Below are 27,629 nucleotides of genomic sequence, written 5' to 3' on the forward strand. Positions count from 1 at the left end.
CAGAGAGGGGAGAGGGGAACAGCCCAGGACCTCCTGAGGTTTGTTAGCGTGAGATTACATAGGGAGACACAAAGTCTCCACAGGATCCCATAAACAGACTTCCAATGTAATGGGGAGATACAGAGTCAATAGCAACAGCAGAATAAACTGTTTGGCATTTTTCTGGGGCGAAACCCATATACTCAGCTGCGTTACTCATCCCACAAGTGCATGTTCCTTACAAATGGGGCACCATTTGATCTATTTATAGTACATGTATTGTAGAAAAGGCAACAGGAACTGTCAGGAAGGGGTGGGGGGAGGGAGCAATGAGCAATGTGGTTGAAAAGTATCGCACTAAGTCAGGCAAGAGCTGCAGTGGGCTTGAATTCAAAACAAAATAATACTGGCTCCTACTGGAGCTTGCACAAAAAAACAGATTTCACCCACAGTGTTACACCTCTAAAACTGTGATGTGACAATAAAGCTGATTCTACCGAACAGGAATTTTACAAGGATTTTACAGGAATTACCATAAATATTACTTGGAAAGTGAGAAATTGTTCACAAGGAAGAGGATCTCTCTCTCTCTCTCTCTCTCTCTCTCTCTCTCTCTCTCTCTCTCTCTCTCTCTCTCTCTCTCTCTCTCTCTCTCTCTCCCTCTCTCCTCTCTCTCTCTCTCTCTCTCTCTCTCTCTCTCTCTCTCTAATTGACTGATGCACATAAGCCTTTCAGGCTGTTGAATTAATGCTGAAATGTAACTTCCTGTAGTTTCATGTTGGCTATTACATTTTGTAATACATTTTGTGATATGAGAGTAAACACTTTTACTCTCTACATATTTGTAAATAGAAACTTGTATTACTATAGGTAATAAGCTAATAGTAATGCCACATGAAAGGGGTGGTGAGGTAGGGCTCACAGTTAGTTAACTGACATTTGTCTGTAGGAAGGTGTTATGACCCTATAAGGTCATATATGTAGTAGCCTATAGTGTCCTGTGTGGGGTTGCCCTGTGTATGTTTTCCCCCTTGTTCTGTGTGAATGTGCATGATTCGGGTTTAGTCAGTGGTGTGTTCTAGATTTTTTTGGAGGGTATACAATTCCCCCCCAGTTCCCCCCACACGCACGAGCATATTAATTCATGTAAAAAAATTGCGCGCGCTCCGCGCGCGTTTCTGCCCACACAAACTACACTTTAATTAAATTAAAGTGTATCAAATTTAGATAGAAAGTGCCACCTCGATGAATTGAATACACATGCAGGACCTTAATGGAAACAAGCCCTGAGGGCCTGTCATCCTTTTAGCATTATTTTGTATACATTTAAGCTGTGCCACCGTGCCTTGTTTTTGCAAACTGTTAATAAACTAAGTATTCAATCGGACAATCAACCAATCAATCAATCAATCAAACCTGCCTTGATAACGTTCCAGGACAGCAGCAGCCTGACAGGCGCGCAGCAGCAGCTGACCAGCGGACATTATGTAACATAGGAATTAGCCTATATGCATATTAATTGTCCATTGTTTGACCTGAAGTGCGGTGTTAAGTGACGTGCGCGTCACGTCAACAGTGCCAAGCTTATTTATGGAATTTTGGCTCTGAGTGCCACAGCCAAAATTCATTGTAAAAAAAAATAAGTACAGTAGCCTACTTGAGTACATGTACTTAGTTACTTTCCAACAGATAAGAGGAGGCAGGACAGGACTCACTTTATTTACTTTTAATAATTTGTACTCACATTGTAGATTGGTCGTTTTAGAGAACAGAGAATGTTGGCAGCTATAACAAAGAGAGAGAGAGAGAGAGAGAGAGAGAGAGAGAGAGAGAGAGAGAGAGAGAGAGAGAGAGAGAGAAAGAGAGAGAGAGAGAGAGAGAGAGAGAGAGAGAGAAAGAGAGAGAGAGAGAGAGAGAGAGAGAGAGAGAGAGAGAGAGAGAGAGAGAGAGAGAGAGAGAGAGGTGTCACGGATGTGTCATTGGGACTGTATGATACATTGACACAAATGGCTTATCTCCTTCATACATACGTGCCTTTTCTACTGGGAATCTTCACAGAAGGTAGGCTAAATTAATGACATGTCATGATATTCTATAGCTATGTGTTATAAAGCATCAATAATAATATCATAATATAATAAAGTAATGTTAGTTGTTGTGGATTATGATAACAACCCAGTTGACTCAATTGACAGCCTCTGTATTCGAATGTTAGCCTATACCTATATAACTATAATGACTAACTAGTTATAGTTATTGCTCTCAAAAAAGTAACTAGTTACTAGTAACTAAATTATAAAAGTAATTAGTAACTATAGTTACTTTACTTAAAAATAAAATAATACAAATACAAGTTTGTGTTGTTTTGTGGCACAGTAAGAGAAAAGACAACTCCCTAAGTCCCTATCATTGTAGCAATTATCATTATGAAATGTAGTGGAACAATAAAACGCAAAAGATATGTTATGGTTAAGGTATGTAGAAATGTTGACAGGCATCTTTATTGTAGCCTCTGTGGTAAAAGTGCATTAATCTGTGGAACTATTTGCCTCTATTGAGATGAATGAAAGAGTCCAGGCATTACTTCTATTTTGTTACTTTATTTAAGGAGAGTAAAGAGTTGACATCACATGGCAGCTTCAGCAGGAAAGAGAAAGAAGTGCGTGTGTGTGGGCATGTATGGATGTACTTCAGTGTGCACGTAGGTGTGTGTGTGTTACAAGTGCTGAAACTATGTGTGTAAATGTGTATGTGCTAAATTAAGTAGTTTGGTGTGTCCATTGTGTGAGTTGGTTAAAACAATATAGTGGTCAGCTATTGTCAGGACTGCTAGGTCCCACATTGTAGATCGGTCGTTTTAGAGAACAGAGAATGTTGGCACCTGTAACAAATGTGATGGCACCCAGATCAACCCTCCCTAAGTAGAGTTTAAAGACACGGGACTGCAGAGTAGTACCATAGTGGTCAGGAATGTGACCAAAGCAGACAAATGCTGTTACAGATGTTTATTTAATGCCTATCTGATTCCTGAAGGATCCATCTATACCAAAACCTGCCTCATAGTTTATGGTAAGAAGTGGACCTGTGTGTGTGTGTGTGTGTGTGTGTGTGTGTGTGTGTGTGTGTGTGTGTGTGTGTGTGTGTGTGTGTGTGTGTGTGCGTGCGTGCGTGCGTGCGTGCGTGCGTGCGTGCGTGCGTGCGTGCGTGCGTGCGTGCGTGCGTGCGTGCGTGTGTGCGCGCGCGTGCAATTAGCACCCAGAACTCTATAGCTATGTGTTATAAGCATCAATAATAATAACATAATATAATAAAGTATTGTTAGTTGTTGTGGATTATGACAACCCAGTTGACTCAATTGACAGCCTCTGTATTCAAATGTTAGCCTATACCTACAACTATAATGACTAACTAGTTATAGTTATTGCTCTCAAAAAGTAACTAGTTACTAGTAACTAAATTATAAAAGTAATTAGTAACTATAGTTACTTTACTTAAAAATAAAATAATACAAATACAAGTTTGTGTTGTTCTGTGGCACAGTAAGAGAAAAGACAACTCCCTAAGTCCCTATCATTGTAGCAATTATCATTATGAAATGTAGTGGAACAATAAAACGCAAAAGATATGTTATGGTTAAGGTATGTAGAAATGTTGACAGGCATCTTTATTGTAGCCTCTGTGGTAAAAGTGCATTAATCTGTGGAACTATTTGCCTCTATTGAGATGACTGAAAGAGTCCAGATCACTCCCTTTCAGGGGAAAGTAGAGTTTAAAGACACAGGACTGCAGAGTAGTACCATAGTGGTCAGGAATGTGACCAAAGCAGACAAATGCTGTCACAGATGTTTATTTAATGCCTATCTGATTCCTGAAGGATCCATCTATACCAAAACCTGCCTCATAGTTTATGGTAAGAAGTGGACCTGTGTGTGTGTGTGTGTGTGTGTGTGTGTGTGTGTGTGTGTGTGTGTGTGTGTGTGTGTGTGTGTGTGTGTGTGTGTGTGTGTGTGTGTGTGTGTGTGTGTGTGTGTGTGTGTGTGTGTCAGTGATGCTATTCTCATTTGAGAAGTGGTTGTTCTCTATTTTAATGACGGCACATGCACGCGCACACGCATAAATGTTCCCTCATGTGCTCAGTGCGCACTGCTCACAGAACAGCTCCGACCAGCATTATGATTATTAAATGTGCATAAACAGTAGGAAACATGTTTGTATAGGAAATGACTAGTTTTAGTTTAGTTTTTGTAAATGTTACCTTGAAATAGAGAAGCTGAAAAGGGTGGCAGGATGTTGGCTATATAAAGAAATTATGTCAACAGATATGGTGGAAAAACAAACAATGTTTTAAATGTAGTCAGTTACATTGTTAATTTAGTTTGTATTTACTTTTCTAGTTTAAGTTAATTCAATTAAATACATTGTTGTACACACAAACGCAAACGTAAAATAATCAGACAACTTGTTTACTTAAACTACTTTATTTTGAGGGAAAAAAACAGCTTCAGAGATTGAACAACATTACACAACATCACTTACATTTTTTTCAATGTAATTTAACAGTAGTTTCAAAACAGTCAAGCAAGCCCCCACCAATTGGTTTGGGGCTTGTATGGTTTAGCTTTTTTCGCTCTCTTGTTCTCAGCTGCCTGATGGGCTCTCAGCCAAGTTCTCACATGTCGTTGGATCCCAGAACCTTTGAGGTGGCCCGTTTATCCTAATGAACATCAAAGATGCTACCCGTGAAACCATTAACCGTGTGCGGATTGGGGTGATGATTTGATTCATGGCGCTGAAACCCCCTTTCACATTCACACCTACGGATCGAGTGGAACGCATTCTTGCATGCACGCTCGTGCACATCCGTGCATGCATGCCCCCTGGCCAAATAAGTGGTTGCTCGGCGTGCAACCCCGTCCACTGAGCATTGCACCCCTGGGGTGTGTGTGTGTGTGTGTGTGTGTGTGTGTGTGTGTGTGTGTGTGTGTGTGTGTGTGTGTGTGTGTGTGTGTGTGTGTGTGTGTGTGTGTTTAACATGGCACAGTCACCCACAGCCCCGCCTTCTCCACTAGAGAAACGTGGAGGCGGAGAACCCTCTGAAAGTCTGGCTATCAGTGTTGCCAGGTCTTATTATTATAAGCCACTTTGGGCTTGTTTTTCTGTAAAGTTTCTTGTAGTTGCGGGTTGCGTTTTTTGGGCTTGTTTCTAAAGTGTGGTTGCTTATTTGGGCTTGCTCCCACATTTATTTATTATTCAAACAAGTGTATTTGTCCTTGTCCCTATAACCCCCATCTGAAAATGTTTTGTGCCAGGGAGCCCCGTACCAGATTTGTGTTGTTAAAATGTTTTCAAAGATCTTCCAAATATTCCACATTTTATTTCAAGATTTTTTGAAAATAGCAGATCTACAAGCTCACAATGCCTCGCTTCGCATCAATACTGCAATGGAGAAATACCCTGTTACAAGTAAAAGTCCGGAATTCAAAATGTACTTACTTGAGTAAAAGTACAAAAGTATTGGTATCAAAATATACTTAGTACAAAAGTAAAAGTATAGTTTTGTACATTATCATGTCTAAAATGCATACAAAACCGTTTGAAAATAGCATTTCTACAAGCACTAGTGGAATAAAAGTACAATATTTGCCTCTGAGATGTAGTGGAGTACATGTTCAAGTACTGATAATTGTAAATACTCCAGTAAACTAAAAATACCGTTCTCATAATTATCATCTCCTCCTCCTATAGGTCTATCAGAGATGATACAAACACAGGATCCTGTAAGGGCCATGATGGGAGAGGACGCCCGTTTCACCTGTCAACTCACACAACCCAAGAACGTTCTTCAAATGACTTGGCAAAAAATGCTACCAGGAGGAGGAACAGAGAATGTTGGCAGCTATAACAAACGTGATGGCACCCAGATCAACCCTCCCTTTCAGGGGAAAATAGGGTTTGAAGACAAAGGACTGCAGAATAGTACCATAGTGGTCAGGAATGTGACCAAAGCAGATGAGAGCTGTTATAGATGTTTATTTAATGCTTATCCTGAAGGATCCATCTATACCAAAACCTGCCTCATAGTTTATGGTAAGAAGTGGTCCTCTGTGTGTGTGTGTGTGTGTGTGTGTGTGTGTGTGTGTGTGTGTGTGTGTGTGTGTGTGTGTGTGTGTGTGTGTGTGTGTGTGTGTGTGTGTGTGTGTGTGTGTGTGTGTGTGTGTGTGTGTGTGTGTGTTTAACATGGCACAGTCACCCACAGCCCCGTCTACTCCACTAGAGAAACGTGGAGGCGGAGTAGACGGAACCCTCTGAAAGTCTGGCTATCAGTGTTGCCAGGTCTTATTATTATAAGCGACTTTGGGCTTGTTTTTCTGTAAAGTTTTTTGTAGTTGCGGGTTGCGTTTTTTGGGCTTGTTTCTAAAGTGTGGTTGCTTATTTGGGCTTGCTCCCACATTTATTTATTATTCAAACAAGTGTATTTGTCCCTATAACCCCCATCTGAAAATGTTTTGTGCCAGGGAGCCCCGTACCAGATTTGTGTTGTTGAATTCAAGTTGGCAAGAGTAATCCCTCTATTTAAAAAAGGAAGCAAACTAGATCCTGGCAACTATAGGCCTGTTTCCATCCTTTGTTCAATCTCAAAGGTTATAGAGCGATCAATCCAAGAACAAATCAACAGCTACCTCAGCGAGCGTAAGCTGTTGTTTGAATTCCAATCGGGCTTCAGAACATCCCACTCCACTGACACATGCCTACTGTATTTGACCGATCACATCAAACGTGAGGTAGACTCGGGCAAATACTGCGGCATGGTCATGCTGGACCTCCAAAAGGCATTTGACACTGTAAACCACGAAATTGTATACTTGATAAGCTGAGGGCGATTGGTTTTGATTGCACATCACTAAATTGGATGAGATCTTACTTGGAGGGTAGAGAACAAGTGGTTGACATCAACGGAACCATGTCCTCATCCCTCCCGGTGAGCTGCGGGGTTCCTCAAGGCAGCATTCTAGGGCCGTTACTGTTTCTTCTATACATTAACGACATGAATGCTGCCTGTAACTGCAAACTGTTCCTGTTCGCTGATGACTCGGCACTCCTGATTTCGGGAGAGGACAAGTTGCAAGTCGAGGAAGCTCTCAGCTCTGAACTCTCAAAAATCCGTACCTGGCTTACCGATAACAAACTGTCACTACACCTTGGGAAAACCGAATCCATCCTATTTGGGACCAAACATTCCCTCAGTAAAATGAAGGTAAATGACTTCAAGGTCAAAGTCGATGACACAATCATCACTAGCAAAGAAGAGATTACCTATTTGGGATGTATTCTTGACAAACACCTGACAGGTGAAAGCATGGCAACAAAGGTGTTCAAAGGAGTAAACCAGAGAACCAGATTTATGGGCAGAGTTTCCTCTTTTGTCAACCCTCAGGCACTCAGGACCCTCTCAGGGGCCCTGATTCAGCCCCTTTTTGACTATGCTAGCTCCTCTTGGTACTCCAACACCTCAGTGTCACTGAAGACTAAGCTTCAAACCTCCCAAAACAAACTGATTCGACTACTTCTCGGACTGGGGCCCATGACCCACCTCTCTCCCACTCACTTTGCCAGCCTAGGCTGGCTCAGGGTGGAAGACAGGGTTATACAATTAAAAATGGGACTGGTCTTCAAAATTGTAAATGCAGATTTGCCCGAAATGCCCCCTATACCTGCATATCTGTATAAGTACCTCGAAAAAGTTAGTGACACCCACAGTCACAAAACTAGAGGGAGCGTAAACAACAATCTGGTAACACCCACCCATAAAACAAACATGGGCAAATTCTCCTTCTATAGCACTGCCACCAAGGAATGGAATAGTCTAACCCCATCCCTCAAAAAATGCAGTTCGCTGGGCTCATTCAAAACAGCCCTAAAAACTCATCTTTCTGGAGGCCTAAAGAGGAGCTAGTACCAGTTTCCCTGTAGACAGACGACCCCCCCCCCCTCCCCCTTTTTTGTACACACTTTTTTTTTTTTTTTTTTTTACTTTGATCATGTTTTGTTTTGTATATATTTCTTTATTTTCCCATGACCTTTTTTGTACATAATGGTATATTTTTTTTTTTCCCCTCTGTATTCTTATGTTGTTTTTTGAACTGTTTGGTTGCTACTATATATGTCTATGAAATTAATTCAAGGACCCCAATGGAAACAAGCCCGCAAGGACTTTTTTGGCCGGACCTTTTAGTCAAAAGCATTATAAATGTAACTGTGTTGTTTTACATTCTTTTTGCCTAATAAAAATTTCAATCAATCAATCAAAAATGTTTTCAAAGATCTTCCAAATATTCCACATTTTATTTCAAGATTTTTTGAAAATAGCAGATCTACAAGCTCACAATGCGTCGCTTCGCATCAATACTGCAATGGAGAAATACCCTGTTACAAGTAAAAGTCCGGAATTCAAAATGTACTTACTTGAGTAAAAGTACAAAAGTATTGGTATCAAAATATACTTAAAGTACAAAAGTAAAAGTATAGTTTTGTACATTATCATGTCTAAAATGTATACAAAACCGTTTGAAAATAGCATTTCTACAAGCACTAGTGGAATAAAAGTACAATATTTGCCTCTGAGATGTAGTGGAGTACAAGTACAAGTACTGATAATTGTAAATACTCCAGTAAACTAAAAATACCGTTCTCATAATTATCATCTCCTCCTCCTATAGGTCTATCAGAGATGATACAAACACAGGATCCTGTAAGGGCCATGATGGGAGAGGACGCCCGTTTCACCTGTCAACTCACACAACCCAAGAACGTTCTTCAAATGACTTGGCAAAAAATGCTACCAGGAGGAGGAACAGAGAATGTTGGCAGCTATAACAAACGTGATGGCACCCAGATCAACCCTCCCTTTCAGGGGAAAATAGGGTTTGAAGACACAGGACTGCAGAATAGTACCATAGTGGTCAGGAATGTGACCAAAGCAGATGAGAGCTGTTACAGATGTTTATTTAATGCTTATCCTGAAGGATCCATCTATACCAAAACCTGCCTCATAGTTTATGGTAAGAAGTGGTCCTCTGTGTGTCTGTGTGTGTGTGTGTGTGTGTGTGTGTGTGTGTGTGTGTGTGTGTGTGTGTGTGTGTGTGTGTGTGTGTGTGTGTGTGTGTGTGTGTGTGTGTGTGTGTGTGTGTGTGCGTGCGTGCGTGCGTGTGTTTTCAAAAGAATGTTGCTTCTGATGTTATATGTACTCAAAATAATACTATGTCAGTGCATGCATCAAAACAAGTTTACAGAATGTAAACAACATACATGAACACATTCACAGGATTCACACACATTCATATAGGTTATATGTTCCATCAGCCATATTACTAACACTGGGGAAATTATGGTTACAGTAAGCATACCAGATGGACAGATTCAGTTTGGTTGGCACCACTTGGAGGTGTGCTTTTATTGTGAAGATTAGAATATCCTTATAAATCGCAGATATCTTTTAATCGTGTGGGACACAGAGTGATCAGCTGACTGAAGGCAAGCAAGCTTCCCTTGCAGCCTCAATCCTGTTCAGCATTGTTTTCTCTGCTGCTCTCTCAGCACTAGTAGGCGCATGCACACACACAGCTGGTGGAACATACTCAAATGAGACATGTTCTCACCTTATAACTTATAGCCTACAGTTTTATAACCCAGATTCTTATTTGGGATATTCATTTTTATTATAATTGTCCCATTCCAAATTTCCAAAAGATGGGCATGGTTTCAGTGCTTCATGATTTATATACTGGATAATGTTTTTAATCATTCACATTGGGTGTTTGGGTGGTTTATAGTCTCGAGAGCCAGACTGTTGCCTCCCACAATTCTGGAGCACGGAAGCTCTGAAATTGATCAGATGAAGCGAATGTGACGCCTCATCCCCGCTTCCATTTCGTTGCTAAATATGTCCTAATATAAATCTAAATAATTGAAGCATACTATATATACAGTAAGCTTGCTGTTTATGAGAAATGGAAATTCAGAAATAAAATGTAAAGATATTTTAAAATATATTTTTGTCAACTGAAATGACGAAGAGATGACGGCTTTCGGGATGTGTAGTTCCAGACTATATAGCATTAGGAGATTGTGGAATAATTGTCTGGCATTGCGGGACTAGGTCAGGTGGTTTATAACACATTATTCTGTGGTGTGGAAAAACTGAGAATACATATTTATTACTACTTTACAGGGTCTTTGTTGCTTTTTAATATAATTATTGTATGTTTTGCAGAACAACCTGAGCCCATATTACACATCACAAAACACAGTGGCACAGAGATGGTTGTGTCCTGCTCGACGGTGTCCCATCCTGCTCCTACAGTAGCTCTGGAGGTCCCCAGCCACATAGGACCTGCAAACAACAGCACCGTCCATACAGCCAATGCTAACGGTACCGTCACAGTGACCAGTACTGTCACACTGGAAAGGTTGTGTAGCAAGGGTACACAGGTCCGCTGTGTGGTGCGTTTCTACTCCGGGATCGTCAAGGAGGCATCCAGGGTCATTTATTCTGACGAACAAGACCCGTTTTGTGGTGAGACATGGTTTCAGTTCTGCTATTTGATTTAAGGAAATTCAAACACATTGAAGGGTTAAGGTTGGATAGATTGTTGGATCAATAGATACTATGGTGTTACTAATTTCTCTATGATACTTTCTTTTCTCAGATGTGTTTGAGAAATCTGAAGAAGATCAAAATAGTCTCAGTAAGTTATTTTTAATCAATGCCTGTTTGATCCTGAGATTTTTCATTTTATAACATATATGAATATGTCCCATCTTTTCCTCACAGTTATACTGGTTATTTGTGCTGCTGCTGCTGCTGCTGCTGCTGCTGCTGCTGCTGCTGCTGTCATTGGCGTAATCATTGCAGTCTTCTTCAGATTAGTCTTCAGACTTAGGGAAAAAAGAACACGGTAACAATCTTTAAGATAGGTCATTGAGTTTCAGTTCAGCAGAACCTGAATATTCTTTTCTAACTTCTCCTTTAGGTTCTTTAATACTTAAGTCATTGCGTTTCAATTCAGCTGAACCTGAATATTTTTCTAACTTCTCCTTTAGGTCAAACAATGACCGATTGAAACAGACGCCCCCAAACAACGAGTAAGTCGGTTGACAACCAGTTATCATCTGTCTGTCCAACTGAACTATTATTAAAGTTATGCACATTCCACTTTGTATAATGGTGTATTCGGCTGGTCCTCATCAACTCATAACATTGTAAATGTCCCAGTCTACCAGCAGAAAGCTGCATTCAAAATGGCAGCCAAATTCATACATACTGTACCAGTGGTAAACTCTAGCCAGATCCATGATTCCAGAGTTTATGAGTTGTGTGGCTTCCATTATTTACATCTGGCAGTGGGTGATGTCATTGGTCCAGCTTATATTGTTCATGCAATGAATTTACCAGTTGCTGATGACCACCCGAACAGAAACACCTGTTAAATAAGATGTGGTCACATAATGATTTGACAAGGACAGATTAAATGAAAAAAAAAATGCTTTAACCCATTTAGACCGAATCCAAACCTAAGTTTTCAGAAAAAGTTATATTTTTCATTAAATTTAAAAAAAATCCTGTTGCTATTATAGCAACATCTAAAATGACATTTATGTCTATGAATTGAATACCAAGGCCCTCATTGGAAACAAGTCCGCAAGGACTTTTATGAACGGACCTGTTAGACAAAGTATTTTAAATGTAAATGTGTTGTTTTACATTTTTTTGCCTAATAAAATATTCAATCAATCAATCAGACACGGATGCTTTCCAGATTTTAAAGGCATAACTAGGCTTTCTCGGTCTTAACGGGTTACATCGCTCTTTGTCCTAGTATGGAGGACAAAGAGTGATGCTAAATCAGTTTTCTCATTTGGTCTGTCTTCTAAGCAGTTCATAGCACACGGTCAGATGCCACTGGTAGATTATACTACTGTGTACACAGTAATTTACATTTCCCTCAGTCCAGATATGTAAATATATTGAACTCATGGAAATGTGTTAATAAATTCTTCTGGAAAGTTTTGTTTCTGCCAGGTCGGACGCCCGAAGACTATGTTTTTACCCCGTCTGTCCATCCTTTGTGTGTCCATATGTCTGTGAATAGCTAATCTCCAGCACCGTTGAACCGATTTGCGTGAAACATTGCACGCACATTCCCAGTATGCCAAGGGCGAATCTCTTCCCTATTTTTTTTTTAAATCGTAAGCTTTATAATATGCCACTTCACTATTTGGCCTATAACACTTGAACTGTAGGTCATAGGCTATAATAATGTTTTTATTTATTTTTTATGGATCATGACGCAACTCACCACATACTATTTCTGCCGTTTTCTTCAAATAACACTTTTTGCTACTACTATATTGTGTCCAAAAACACAAATAAGTAGGTAAAATCTTGACTTTGTTCTTCACTTTTCTAGGACAAAGAAGCTTTTATCCCAACAGATTACAATAGACAATGGTTTACACAACCCTGTCAATACCCAACCACATGATATTTCATAGGTAAGTGTTATGGCCAGACGTATTTTGTATTATTTGCTGAATATAGTATTGTTTTTCTATTTACTTTTTTTATTCTGTGTTCCTGCAAGGTTGAGATGACTACTAGTTGACAGCTGTCAAATTGACATTTGATGCTGACAGCGTCACTGCCCATGGGGAATTGACAGCTATTAAATTGTTAATTTGCCAGCGTCGGCTTCTGACCTTCTGCCCATGGGTAATTGGTTGCCACCAGATTTTCCGGCTCCTGTAGCGCTTTCGTGGCAGCATCACCTTGGGTTGGCTGGTTCAGGTACCGGGATTCAAATCCTGCACTCTGACATGACAGCTCTGAGGAACTACTTCTTAATGGTGGAGACTCACCTCCTTGTCCTCCAAACCTTGTGCCTTGTTGTTTACAGCCTTTGATTGTGATCAGTTTATAGATCTGTATTTGTTTGGTCCTTATCAGTTAAGTTTGTTGTGTTTGTTTGTTGTTGAAGCCTTAGTTATACCTTTCCTAATTTTTGTATAGAACTGCGCTTACTATGGGTGAAATGCTATTTTGTTATAACATGCATATTATTGGTTATGTTTTATTAATTTAGTGTGTAATATACGTATCTAACCACATGAACCCTAGTGTACCTATTCTGTGGCTACTTGGCAGATCTACAAGCTCACAGTGCAATGCAATGCAACGTGTTGTGAACTTGTAGATCTGCCGTCAATTTTTGTTAAATGTATCTAAATGGCTTTATTCCCTCTTTACGATGATGTTTTTTAATGTGCACAGTACAATATGAGACAGGGCTGGTATTGAAGTAGGACGATTGATGTAAGTAACCTTAGTCAGCTAGCACCATGCACCTTCTGATTTTTGTGTGTGATTTTTGTTAAAACTGTGATTATGTTTTTAGAAACCCCACCGGCATGAAAATAAATCACCAAAGAGAAATGTAGACACATACATAACCCTAAATTTAACACCTAAAGATAACGCTTAAACCTGAACCGGCCTAAATATTGGCATGTAATGTTGTTGAGTGGTTTGCAGAAATGCACAACGGTAACATTTTATCTAGTGTTGGGTTTGACAAAATGTCAATAATGTCAATTAATATTAATATCAAAACAATAATAAAACAATGTCATGGTATTTTTTCTTTAAAACCTTGAAAATGTGTTTCTATTGCGATAAATAGGAAGTTAAATTATACTACATTAGTTCCATTCATCGAGGCCGGAACACAATCAATTGATTGATCATTAAAATAAATATGCTCTGAAAATGCACACGGCCCACCCATCTGACCGCTTATCAGCCGTATTAAGTGGCAGCACAGAGTACATTATGTTGTCAATGAAGCTGCTGTAGGCATACCTTCCTGATCCTTGACAAGATTATTCATCTTCCTTTGGACGTTTTCGGGAGCGGTAGAGATGCAGTCGAAGAAAAACCTTCTGTGCAGTGTGATGAAAGTTAGCATTGCCTCTGTGTGAAGGGATTATTTATTTATTCTTTTTGGGGGCATTTTTTATGCTTTAATAATGGAACCAGGGATGAGGCCATTGCACCAGTGGTATGCACTGAACACTTGGCTATCAGGTCTGGTCACCCCTCTTTGCATAAAGGGCTTTTTCCAGAATCCCAAATATTCTTTGAATACTTAATGTACAGTTTCATGGACATCATAACGTTTATTAATAGAACACACCATGCCAAGACAAGTTAACCACTTGAACCATAGCGGCCCTTTTCTGGGTGTCATAAAAATAACAGAACATTTGGTGAAAAAAAGCTGATCTACATGTACAAGCTCACCAGAGGATGTGTTTGCGTTACATTACTGACATGCACAAAGTGAAGGAAACAATAAAATACTAGGAAATAATGCCCTGAAAAATAACAATCACAAAGAGTTCCAAAACAGCTGGTCTGAGGCAGGCGGCAATATGCCCAGCACAAAGACATTCAAGGTGAACCTGGTTTGGACTCGTGCGATTTAGGACACATCTACAGGCGTGTTTTCCTGAGACAAATGAAGGAGAGTGAGTACCGGAGGGAGCCAGCACAGCTTCTCTATGCACCAGCATTCTTAGATGGCATCATGCATGTCAATTGGTCAGAAAAGGAACTTTGTGGCGGTGTTCACCTGGGAAGAGTACATGCCATTATAAAGAAAGCTATAATGTATGGCTTTCCTGCAGCTAGCTGGGGTTCACATTCAAAATGAGGCGCTTTCCTGCATGTCATCCCCTCTCTGTTCTGAGCCAGTGGGAGCATGTTCTCAATGTGATATCAGTCCAACTTGTCATACACAATCTATTGTCATGTAACTTTAACTCCCACGTGTAACATCATTGTGAAGCACAGTAAAAACATTTCACCACTTTCAACCTACAGTAGCATCCCTATTTTGGGCATGTCATTATATTATCACAAAGGTTTTCAAAACTAGGAAAACAAGCTGATCTACAGGCTCACAACGCGCCACATCATGTCGCATTGTGTGAGCATCGCATTGCGACACATTGTAAGCTTGTAGATCGGCTATTTTTGCTATTCGTTGTCACATGAGAAGTATGTAGGACTTTAGTGGCGCACGTGTGTGTGTGTGTGTGTGTGTGTGTGTGTGTGTGTGCGTGCGTGTGTGCGTGCGTGCGTGCGTGCGTGCGTGCAGGTGTTGAGGGTCAACACCTGCATGCACTGAGCTTTTATCTGATATAAGAAGGTGTTTTGTTTGAATTGTTTCCCATCTTCCTCTGTAAAGAAGTACAGGAGAGGGACGTTACCTCCATTCATGCATGTGTCCACTAATTCACAGGTCCATCATTTCCTCCTCCACTGTCTTTTCATTGGTTTCATATAACTGGAAGTCTGCCCCCACAGCAGCTGACATCATGGCCTGTAGGTTCCTCTCCTCCAGGTCTCCAAAGCAGTAACCATTAGTCCGTAACGCGGGTGTTACGGACTAATGGCTACTGCTTTGGAGACCTGGAGGAGAGGAACCTACATGCCATGATGTCAGCCGCTGTGGGGGCAGACTTCAAATCTAAACGAGAAGTTGGTTCGAGGTTGTACAAGACTACAGTCTTGTACAATCTCGAACCAACTTCTCGTTTAGATTTGCATCAGATGGCGTCATTCTGTACGCCATATGTCATAGATGACTATAGATATCCATAATTGGGCACAGTAGTGGAGGACACCAATATTTGGAGTATATGCTACATGACATCATAGATGTCCACACAGTATATCTATATTTGTGCATGGCAGTGTACTAGAGGAACCTGGCTTAGACATGTATGAGAATAAAGATAATAGGATTCTCAAACGGATTGTTATTTAAACTTGTTTAAATAACAATGTACACCGGCTCTTAACCCAACATGTTGCCATGCATGTGGCCTATACTTCTGTGCACTATGTCATCTGATGCCTGTAAGTACCTCCCCCACACTCAGTGCACCCAAAGCCGGATGCTAGGTGTGGTATGTGGCTATTTCCGTTCTGTGACTATGAACTGCACTTAAACAAAGGACCAAGTAAAAAATATATATATGTATATGAATAAATTAAGAAAAACAGAACAGCTCAAACGTCAGGTTTGTTGCTGAATTAATCAGCAAAAGTGTTGACCTTTGCAACAAATGTTAAATGATCCAGGTTTCAACACTATGCTCCTTTCACAGTAAAGGTGGTCTGAACTAAACATGCTTTGAAGACTTGCTGCTCTGCTGTTGTGGTGACAGGCAGCTCACCACAGCTAGCTGCTACATTACACATGTTCTATAAGGTCACTTCCTTGTGTAATTCTATTTCATGATCAGACCAACCTGTTGAAGTAACTGACTTGAACAGCTGTTCAAGTCAGGTCACCATGATTGGAAACTATTTTAAAGTTATGGCAATTGTTGTTTTTCTCATTTTGCTTGATGATACATGTCACGCCACTGAAGGTAAGACATCTGTAAAGTCTGTTTCCCGGCAAACTGCATATTATGTTACAGGTTACTTGTATTAAAGTTACAGGCCGCTGCTACTGTATCAGCTTCCTCATGCATAACGTGAGGTGGCTGTTGTTGAGCTACTGTAGTAAGTCTGTCTACAGACAATATCTTATGTTTAAGTTACAGGCTTCACTTATGTTTGGAGGGAATGTTTGTTTGCCTAAATGAAATGTCACTGATGTGATTTAGGTTCATAGATTTATATCCACAATGATAAAACATGTGTGCTGGGTGGGGGTCATGTTTCTTTCTTTCTTTCTGTCTGTCTGTCTGTCTGTCTGTCTGTCTGTCTGTCTGTCTGTCTGTCTGTCTGTCTTTCTTACTTACTTAAACTTATTTTGTCTAACTATAATATATTTCCTATTGCAGTGTCTCTTGTGAAAACCATTGGTGAAGAACCAGATGTCACACCACTATGTGCCAATCAAACATTTATCACGATAAGCATGATAATGTGTAATATCAAAACGACAAGGAATGGAGACTGTCTGCTGTCATATCACTATGAGAATGGCATTGAGAGTTCTTGTGACTCTAGGATCACTCTGTTAAAACAGAATGAGACAATGTTTCTGCACCTCAACAAATTAACACCAGCAGATAGTGGAAACTATAAGCATTGTGCATTCACTGGAGGAGCGGATGTAGTCCAACTCAACGTTACTGTAAACCGTAAGTCATTTTTGTTTTGAATTTTCCTGACCACAGTGGGGCTCATGTTGTACATTCACTAACAGGTTTTTTTTTACATGGTAAGATAATGCTTGATCTAACATTTATCCCAGAGCACTAGCATCAAATAATGGTGAAAGGTTTTGATCGTTCTAAGGTTCTTGTATAATTGCCCATGAATGATAACAAGGTTTATAGCTCTTTAAATCGTGAATATTGGTGCTGCTCCATTGTGATATTTGTTTGTATCCACTATGTATTGCACCAGTGGTTCTCAAACATGTTAATGTCATGGACCCCCAAATTGATACATACTATAGGCCACAGACATCCATTTGAAAGGATTAAGGGCAGGTACACACTGTAGGACCTTTAAAGTGGTCGGGGATTCATCTGATCATTAAGCATTACATTACACATAGCAGGAGTTTATTTCTTGAAATCGGCTGTCATTGTGGTTTTCACCCTATAGATTGATACCCGACCAGGGATTACACACTGTAAGATAGTTCACTAGGATGCTGTCCTGAGTCAGACCCAATACATACATTTGTTTTTATTCCAATTCATTTTAACATACGTCTCCACTCTCCTGTGATATAAATATGCACATCTATCTCTCTCTCTCTCTCTCTCTCGCTCTCTCGACTTTGGGCTTGTTTTTTCTGTAAAATTGCTTGAAAGTGTAGTTGCATTTGGCCTTGTTTCCTAATGTTGTTTGAACCAGTTGTTCTCAAACATTTTCATGGCAAGGATCCCCAAATTGGGAGCTGTTAATCAAGCAATTCACATTGACACCTTGGTTTGATGATAAAGGATCACAAATGGGTGTCCTTCACAGCTACAGAAGTCCCAGATTATACAGAGGACAATGCTTCCCCTCCCAAGACGTACATTCTGTATACAGCAGTGATAAGCATCACTGTCATTGTCATTGGAATTGCAGTTACGATGGGTATAATGCGAAGAAAAAACATCCATCGGTGAGTATTAGATTCATTTTTTAACTAATCTCAAAAGGTCATATTGAAAAACTATGTTTTTGTTGTCCAACTGTCCTTTCACTTTTAATTCATTTGACATTAACATTTTGTCAGAGTAGGGGTTCCGAAGAGCGTCATTTCATTTTAATACCAATAGCAATAATGATGTTATTTTTTAACTCCAGTAAAACAGCAAATAGTTCAACGATATCAAGAAAAAAAAAAAAAAAAGTTTCATCTTTATCAAACAGAGACCATGAGAATACAGTTCACACTTACCGCTGTGAAATTGCACTTCCTGTTGTGGTTGTGAAAAATCAAAATGCTCTCATACACATTGAGCTTAGCCAAAATTATATATATATTTTAAACTTCTTTTGCCCTACAGAAAACAAAGTCAAACCTTGCAGAGCCTCCAAAGTGTGGTAATGTACAGAACTATATGGCTGTGTGTGTATGTATGAATGTATGTGTATTTATACAGTAGCCTATACATTCGACTGGACAATGGCCAGGGTTTGAACTGAAACCAAAACAAAACATTTTTTGTTTCGATGCAAAAACATACAGTATAATAATGGCTCTCACTGGAGCTACTGAGAGTGAAAGTGTCAGCTGAGCTGATATGGATGAACAACAGGAAGTTACTGTAGTTATTATCCATATAATGGATTTGGAATTAGCCTACCATAAATATAATTATTACTTGGAAAGTGAGATCTCTCTCTCTCTCTCTCTCTCTCTCTCTCTCTCTCTCTCACACACACACACACACACACACACACACACACACACACACACACACACACACACACACACACACACACACACACACACACACACACACACACACAGACACACACACACACACACACACACACACACACACACACACACACACACACACACACACACACACACACACACACACACACACACACACACTCTAACTCTCTCTCACACAATTTTGCACGCACGCACACGCCCTTTTACTCTCTCTCACTCTCTCTCTGTGTCTCGCTGTCTGTCTGTCTGTCTGTCTGTCTGTCTGTCTCTCTCTCTCTCTCTCTCTCTCTCTCTCTCTCTCTCTCTCTCTCTCTGTGTCACTGATTGACTGATGCAGATAAGCCTTTTAGGCTGTTAATTTAAATACTGAACTGTAACTTCATGTACTAGTTACATTTATTACATGTTGTCATGTGTTTTCTAGTACAGTATGTGGACTATTTAAATTACTATTATCTATACTCCTCTACCTATTAGAAACTGACATTACTACTAAAGGTAGTAATGTCACAGGAAAGAGGTGGGAGGTTGAGGTCACAGTTGTCTGACATTATGTACCTAATATTTTTTGTTTGTCTTTCTTTGTAGGAGCCGGTGGATGACATTGAACCTTACAGCACCTTCATACAGACAGACAACATGCTTTATTCTCTCTCTTGAAAACAGCAGCCATCAAGAAACGCTTAAGAAAGAATCATTTATAGGCCCATATCAAACCTGCTGTTTTTAACAAAATAAAGCAACTAAAAACAGCTTTGCTATCTTCCAATCAGGATTTTTTTCAACCACACCACAGCACAGAGACTGCTCTTGTTAAAGTTTTCAGTGCTGCTATTTGACACGTTCTACCACAATATATTAGATATTATTAGACATTATAACACAGACTGGAAAACTGGGACTTTCTGGTACAGTACTAATACGGTTTGAATCATACATAAATATTCCACAAGGGTCCATTCTGGGGCCTCTTCTGTTCAACTGTTCAACACATACACCGGCTCAGATTATGGAAAATAACAATATATGTTACACACAAATTTACACAACATAACTATGTCACCATGGGACTATTGCACAAATTAATGATTGGATTTGTTTTGTTCACATAAACAAAGACAAAACAGAATACACGTTTTTTGGGCCAAGGATGGCCGATTAAACATCTTGGACTCAGACCTGAAAAGACAATTACATAGTCAGCCTAATATCACCTTAATTAACCTTAGTATGTCCTTAATATCAATGATTAAAGGACTTATGTAAAAAAAAAAAGATTCCATGTATCTTCAGTAGCCCAGTTCACTTCTGAGCTGTGGAATGCTGTGGCTGAGAGACTTGGTTTGAAAATCCATCGTACAGTACCACAGCGTACAACCCGAAGGCCAACGGGATGTGTGAGCTTTTCCACCGCTCCATGAGGGCTGCGCTCCGGGCCACTCTCACAGACAGCAACTGGATCGACCGTCTGCCGTGGGTCATGTTGGGTCTGCGTTCTGCCCCTAAAGAATACCTGCAGTCCTCTTCAGTTGAGCTGGTCCTCGGTCAACCGCTGAGGGTCCCTGGGGAGTTCCTTCCTGGTTTCCCTGGCTCACCGGTCTGCATTCCAGGACGCGGCGAGAGCTTTTGCCCCAGTTCCCACACACCACTGTTTTCCCCAGTCCTACATTCCGAAGGACCTGATGGCTGCCGGCTACAGTATATGTTCATCCGTCATGATGCCCACCGTTCTGCACTGCAGGCTCCCTATGACGGGCCCTCCTAGAGGCGGGCCCCAAGAACTTTGTGGTGGACATGGGGGGGAATAAAGAGCGGATTTCAGTTGATCGCCTTAAGCCTGCTCATGTGGTCCCGGACGAGCCGGTGTAGCTGGCTCAGCCCCCACACCGTGGCCGGTCGCCCAAGACTGCCCCTGTCCCATGCCCTCCGTCCGTGGTTACCCCTGTTTGTCCACCGGCGAGGCCTCGTCGGCGGCATGGACGTCCCTCTGCCCCTACTTCTACCCCTGCCTCTTCCACTTTCCCTGTGACTGTGAAATACAGTCCTATGGCCGCATGGTCAGACCTCCTAATTAAGGGGGGAGAGGAGGGGGAGTACAGGAAAGTGATAAAGGACTTTGTGGGCTGGAGCCAGCTGAACAAGCTACAGCTAAACGTCTCCAAGACCAAGGAGATCGTTATTGACTTCAGGAGAACCCAGCCCACCCCACAGCCAGTTTCCATCGGGGGGGGTGGAGGTTGAGGTGGTCGAGTCCTATAAGTTCCTGTGAGTACAGCTTGATCATAAACTGGACTGGTCAGCAAACACAAACAGTCTCTACAAGAAGGGTCAGAGCAGGCTGTATTTCCTGAGGAGACTGGCCTCTTTTAACATCTCCAGGAAGCTCCTGCAGATGTTCTACCAGTCAGTGGTTTCCAGCGTCGTCTTCTATGCTGTGGTGTGTTGGGGAGGTAATGCCAGACAGAGAGATACAGTCAGACTGGACAGACTGATTAGGCGGGCCGGCAAGGTCATAGGGACTGAGCTTGAGTCAGTGGTGGCTATGGCAGAGAGGAGGACCCTGGCCAAGGCATTGTCCATTTTGGATGATGCCAGCCACCCACTGCACACAGCACTTTATGCACAGAAGAGCAATTTTAGCAATAGGCTCCGATCACTGCAGTGTAGCACGGACAGATTCAGGAACTCTTTTATCCCAAGGGCCATTAGGCTGAATAATGATGCACTAAGGGAGAAAGGAGGGAGGGGGTTGACCAGCTGATCTATATGTATTTGTTTTAGCTGTGCTCTTTTTAACTGCATTTACCTAGGTTTTTTTAACTGCTTATAACTGATAGTTTTTTTATTATTATTGCATTAATTCCCATTGGTGTAATGTTTTTTAAATGTTTACCATGCTTCTTTTTATTGACATCTGTATGAATGTATTGCACTGGAGCCGATGAGCAAAGCAAATTTCCTTCAGGATTAATAAAGTATCTATCTATCTATCTATCTATATCTATATCTATATCTATCTATCTATCTATCTATCTATATATATATATATATATATATATATATATATATATATATATATATATATATATATATATATATATATATATATATATATATATATATATATATATATATATATATATATATAGTTATGTTATTTTTTCTGCATTGTATTATTCTAATTCTAAGAAATAACTAGTGAATGTTCCCAGTGACTATGCACACAGTATTACTTGATAGTTTCAACCTCCTTATTCTGGGCACAAACCACATTTTCTCTCTCAAGAATGACATGATGCTATGCTGCCCCCTAGCGACGGCAGTAGTCTCTGCATGTCATACATGTTGTTTTAAAGTCAGTATCCTATATATTATATTATTAGTAATGTCTACAAAAATAAATAAAGAATATACCAGATAACCTGAAATATTCTCTGCAAGCTCAAATCTATAGATTTAAGGAAATGTGCGTGCGTGGTGAATACATAAACTGGCATGGAAGATGGAAATGGCTGCTTATTGATGTAGGCTATTTGTGTGTGATTAAAAAATAAAATAAAGTAAAATGGTTCTTCTAAAATGTATGTAGCCTATGCCTACACACCATAGAGTTGGCTCCACACTGAGGCACGAACGAGCGTGAGCTACTTCATTGAAATGAATAGGTGGGGGCAGTGGTGGAAATTAACTAAGTACATGTAGGCTACTCAAGTAGCCTACTGTACTTAAGTACAATTTTGAGGCATTTTTTTTCTATACATCTCAAGATGCAATTATTGTACTTTTACTCCTATTTGAAAACTTTAGGAACTAGTTACTTTGTAGATTTAGATTATTATTACAAAATATACATTCAGCCCTATATACATTTCTGCCATTTGAAAATAGCCGATCTACAAGCTTACAATGCGTCGCCGTGATGAGCTTGTACATCTGCTATTTTCAAAAGATTTGCATACGTTTAATGCATTTGAAAACGTGTAAAATGGAACATTCTACTTTTGTACTTAAGTAGCCTATATTTTGATACCAATACTTTTGTATTTTTACTCAAGTAAATTTAGAATTCCAGACTTTCACTTGTAACTGAGTATTACTTAAGTAAAAATGTGAGTACTTTTTCCACCACTGGGTGGGGGCGGGGCCGCTCTCTGGTTGGACCAACCAGAGCCAACCATGAGTGAATCACGTGATTGTTGCATCAAGCTCGGTTCCGTAAACATTAACAACAATAGGACATCTGGTTTTTCCATAGAGGTATAATATAGGGTTTTTGAGCTAGCAACAATAAGGTTTCCGTTTGCCTTCAAAATAAGATCGAAAATTGTAATGTTTTTTAAAAGACACAAATCTATTTTAAAAATACATTTATGATGTATGTCTTTTAAATGGCGCATACTAGAACACTTCTAATTGCCAATTTTCTTTTTAAAGGCTCAAATGTTTAAAAAAAAATAGTTATGATGTATGTCTTTTTAAATGGCTTATACTAGATCACTTCCAAGTGCTAGGTTGTTCCTGATTTAAACTGGCTATTGATCCCCATTAAAATGCGCACTTAGCACAGTTTCTGATCCTGTTTTGTACTTCAACTGGATATTCATTTGTGTTTACATCAGGGGCGGACGCACTGTAGGCCAAGTCAGGCCCGTGCCTTACCTGGGGACAGACCCCCACTTAGAAACACCCCCACTTAGAAACACCCCCACTTAGAAACACCCCCACTTAGAAACACCCCCACTTAGAAACATCCCCACTTAGAAACATCCCCACTTAGAAAAACGGACCCCCCATCATGCTATTTTATTATTGTCTCCGCCAGGCCGAAAGGCATGGCGGGAGAGTATGTTTTTTAATATATATTAGTATTATTTATTATTATTATTATTATTATTACCCTTATTATTATTATTATTATTATTACCCTTCTCGTTATCATTGTTATTATGCTATTTTATTATTAATATATATATATTATTATTATTAGTACCGTTAGTACCCTTATGACAATTATTATTATTATTATGCCATTATTATTATTGATAATAATATGATGCTATTTAATGATAACAATAATAGTAATATTAATAGTAATATTAATAATGAGAACAATAAAGACAGCTGGAATTTAACTCATTTACTTAAGTAATGTACTTAAGTACGCTTTTGAGGTATTTGTACTTTACTTGAGTATTTCCAATACTTTTACTTCTACTCCACTACATCTCAGAGGCAAATATTGTACTCCACTACAATTATTTGAAAACTTTAGTTACTAGTTACTTGTCAGATATATATTATGAAACATATATTAACCACGTTAGCCCTATTTTATACTTAGGCTATTTGAAAATAGCAGATATACAAGCTTGCATCGCACGCACACACACACACACACACACACACACACACACACACACACACACACACACACACACACACACACACACACACACACACACACACACACACACACACCTCTCTCTCTCTCTCTCTCTCTCTCTCTCTCTCTCTCTCTCTCTCTCTCTGTGTCTCTGTCTCTCTCTCTCTCTCTCTCTCTCTCTCTCTCTCTCTCTCTCTCTCTCTCTCTCTCTCTCTCTCTATATATATATATATATATATATATATATATATATATATATATATATATTCTTTTTTTACGTGGTCTGCTCTTTTTTCTCTCTACACCGATAGCTCTTTGCCAAAAATAGCCGATCTACAACCGCACAATGCCTAGCACTATGAGGCGTTGTGAGTAAATCCTCTAATAGTGACCTCTATTCAATGAAAAACCTCCCTTCTAATAGAAGTATGTCTGAAGACTCTCGCCTCTATGCTACTATATTACGCCTGCCTGCCGTTCAAATCACTGTGACACAGAGTAATATATAAGACAACATTTAAGTAAAGTAGCCTACTTGAGTAAATGTAGGCTACTTAACGCTGCTCAGCGCGTCTGCAGAGGTGTAAAGTAACTACCCTACTTTACACCTCTGCAGACGCGCTGAGCAGCGTTGCCAGATTCTGCGAGAGAATAAGCAACACTGCTAGTGGCTCCCCATTGGCTTAGACTTGTCACATGACCTGTCTAAGCCAATGTGGAGCCTAGCAGTGTTGCCAGATTCTGCGAAACAAATCAGCAAATCAGACCCCACCAGCGTGTGTCATGCCAAGGACCCCCAACATTTAATGTAGGCTACTTGTCTGCAGAACACAGCATTCCATGCGCTTTCTCTCTCTCCCTCCTCTCTGGGGTCCACGGCCAAATACATATAATTTGTGATTTGTGGGGTTCCTGACATGAAGGTGCCCCCCCCATCCTCTGAGTGGAACAACTACCGTAACAGCGGAATTTTACACGTGCGTAATTACGCACATAAGTGCATGTAACATAATAATACACAACGTGTGCTGTACATATAGCTCACTGTAGGCTAACATTCTTGGGGTCTTCTTAGCATTGTGAGCTTGTAGATCGGATATTTTTGGCAAAGAGCTTGACCGGACCTCTAGTTAGTTATAAATTAAGAATGTATTATTAATGATTTAAAAAAAGGGGGGGGGGGGTGATCTTTCCACCTATACCAGAATAAACCATGGGCCTATTTAGCGCGTGCTGCACATCCCTGCCTGGGTGCACAGTATAGGCAAAGTTCACAGCTTTCCTTCTCTCCTAATTCCCCACAAATAGTCCCCAGCAGCTGGCTGGGACCGGAGAGCAAGCTGCCATTCAGTCATGATTGATTGAGGTGATTGAGATGACATCATGATTTCTCCATGAGTCTTTTAAGTACTTTGCTTAAGAGGAAAAAAACAATAACAATTAAATAGGTGTGGATGGCTTCAGTCAATGAATCAACAGCGGTCGTTAGCTCCCCACTGGGAGATCAGAAAAGAATGATGGCCCATTCGCGCGCGCACACATCAAAGGTGGTTAGGATCAAAGGCACTTAGTTTGTAAACAGACGCACGAGAGAGAGAGAGAGAGAGAGAGAGAGAGAGAGAGAGAGAGAGAGAGAGAGAGAGAGAGAGAGAGAGAGAGAGAGAGGGAGAGGGAGAGGGAGAGACCACAGACAGCTCCTCATCACCAGACAGCAGGTGCGCGCGTTAAAAGCCGTTTCACTTGTTGACATGCCAATAAAGTGTTGAATTTGCCAAGGCCAATGAGTTTTAGGCAATCGTGTAATGTATTGGAAGCACATGGTAATCAATCAAGTTTACCTCTATAAAAGAAAGTCCCACCAGGTGATTATTCTCTTTTACCAAACTGCAACGATGGCCTACATCCAAGTCGCCAACAGTCGAGGAGGGAAAGCCCTCGTGGTGGATTCTTTCCGTTATCTAAGAAATAAGTCCACCCATGAGAAGATATATTGGCGTTGTGCCCACACTGGGTGCAACGTGACCATGCACACACGGTGGCTGGATGTGCAGGCAGATAACCCAGCCATCATCATCCTAAGGCCGCCCGGTGAACATGACCACGCGGGAGAGGCGGATTTGGTTGCCACCACGGCTATAATTGAGCGGATGCTCAACCTGGTGGCATCCGATCCAACTATCCCCGTAAAACGGGTATATGACCGGATAGTTGCCCAAACCGCTCTGATCCAACACGTACCCCCTTCGAAGCCGTGAAAGCGCGTCTGGAGAGACGGCGGGCCAGGCTCATGCCTCCCATCCCCCGCAGAGTAGAGGACGTCGACGTGCAGGGGGAATGGGCCGTTACATGGGGAGGGGATGACTTCCTCAGCAAAACCAACAGGCAGCATGGCTTTTTGGTTTTTGGGACGGATGAGAACGTCCAGAAACTCAGCGAATGTGACCAGGTGAGAACCCCTCTTCAATAAAACGTCGTGTGAGTCAGTGAAATGAAATGTAGCCAATAAGCCAAATCATTAATTGAAATATGCATGATTATCAATGCTTGATCAAGCTAAAGGTGCTAGGCCTGAATATTTGTAATAAGGGTTTTCCGCAATAATATGACACAGGTCTAGTTTATATCAGTATGAATAAAATGCATTTTGAATGTTTTAGATATACATGGACGCCACGTTCAAAACATGTCCGAGGCCGTACTACCAGTTTGCCACAATACATGGCCTCTACGTGGGCAGGGTCGTCCCCTTCATCATGATATTAATGAGCGGCAAGACAGAGGATATGTACCGCTCTGTCCTCCGTCATGTTAAGAGGAGGGTCGAGCGGGTCACTGAAGAACGGTAAGTGTGTGTGTGTGTGTGTGTGTGTGTGTGTGTGTGTGTGTGTGTGTGTGTGTGTGTGTGTGTGTGTGTGTGTGTGTGTGTGTGTGTGTGTGTCGGAGGCAAATATTGTACTTTTACTCCACTACAATTATTTGAAAACGTTTTAGTTACTAGTAGTTACTTGTCAGATATATAGCCTAAATGATTAAATTACGAAACATACATTAACCACTTTAGCCCTATTTAATTTATAGGCCTACCTATTTGAAAATAGCAGATCTACAAGTTTACAACACGCAACACATTGTGAACTTGTAGATCTGCTATTTTCAAATAGAACTTTTACTTTTGTACTTTAAGTACATTTTGATGCCAATACTTTTGTACTTTTACTCAAGTACATTTTTAATTCTGGACTTTTACCTGTAACAGAGTATTTCTAGATTGCAGTATT

The sequence above is a fragment of the Gymnoscopelus microlampas genome (assembly GCF_963454915.1).
Source record: "Gymnoscopelus microlampas genome assembly, chromosome: 4".
Taxonomy (NCBI): Eukaryota; Metazoa; Chordata; class Actinopteri; order Myctophiformes; family Myctophidae; genus Gymnoscopelus; species Gymnoscopelus microlampas.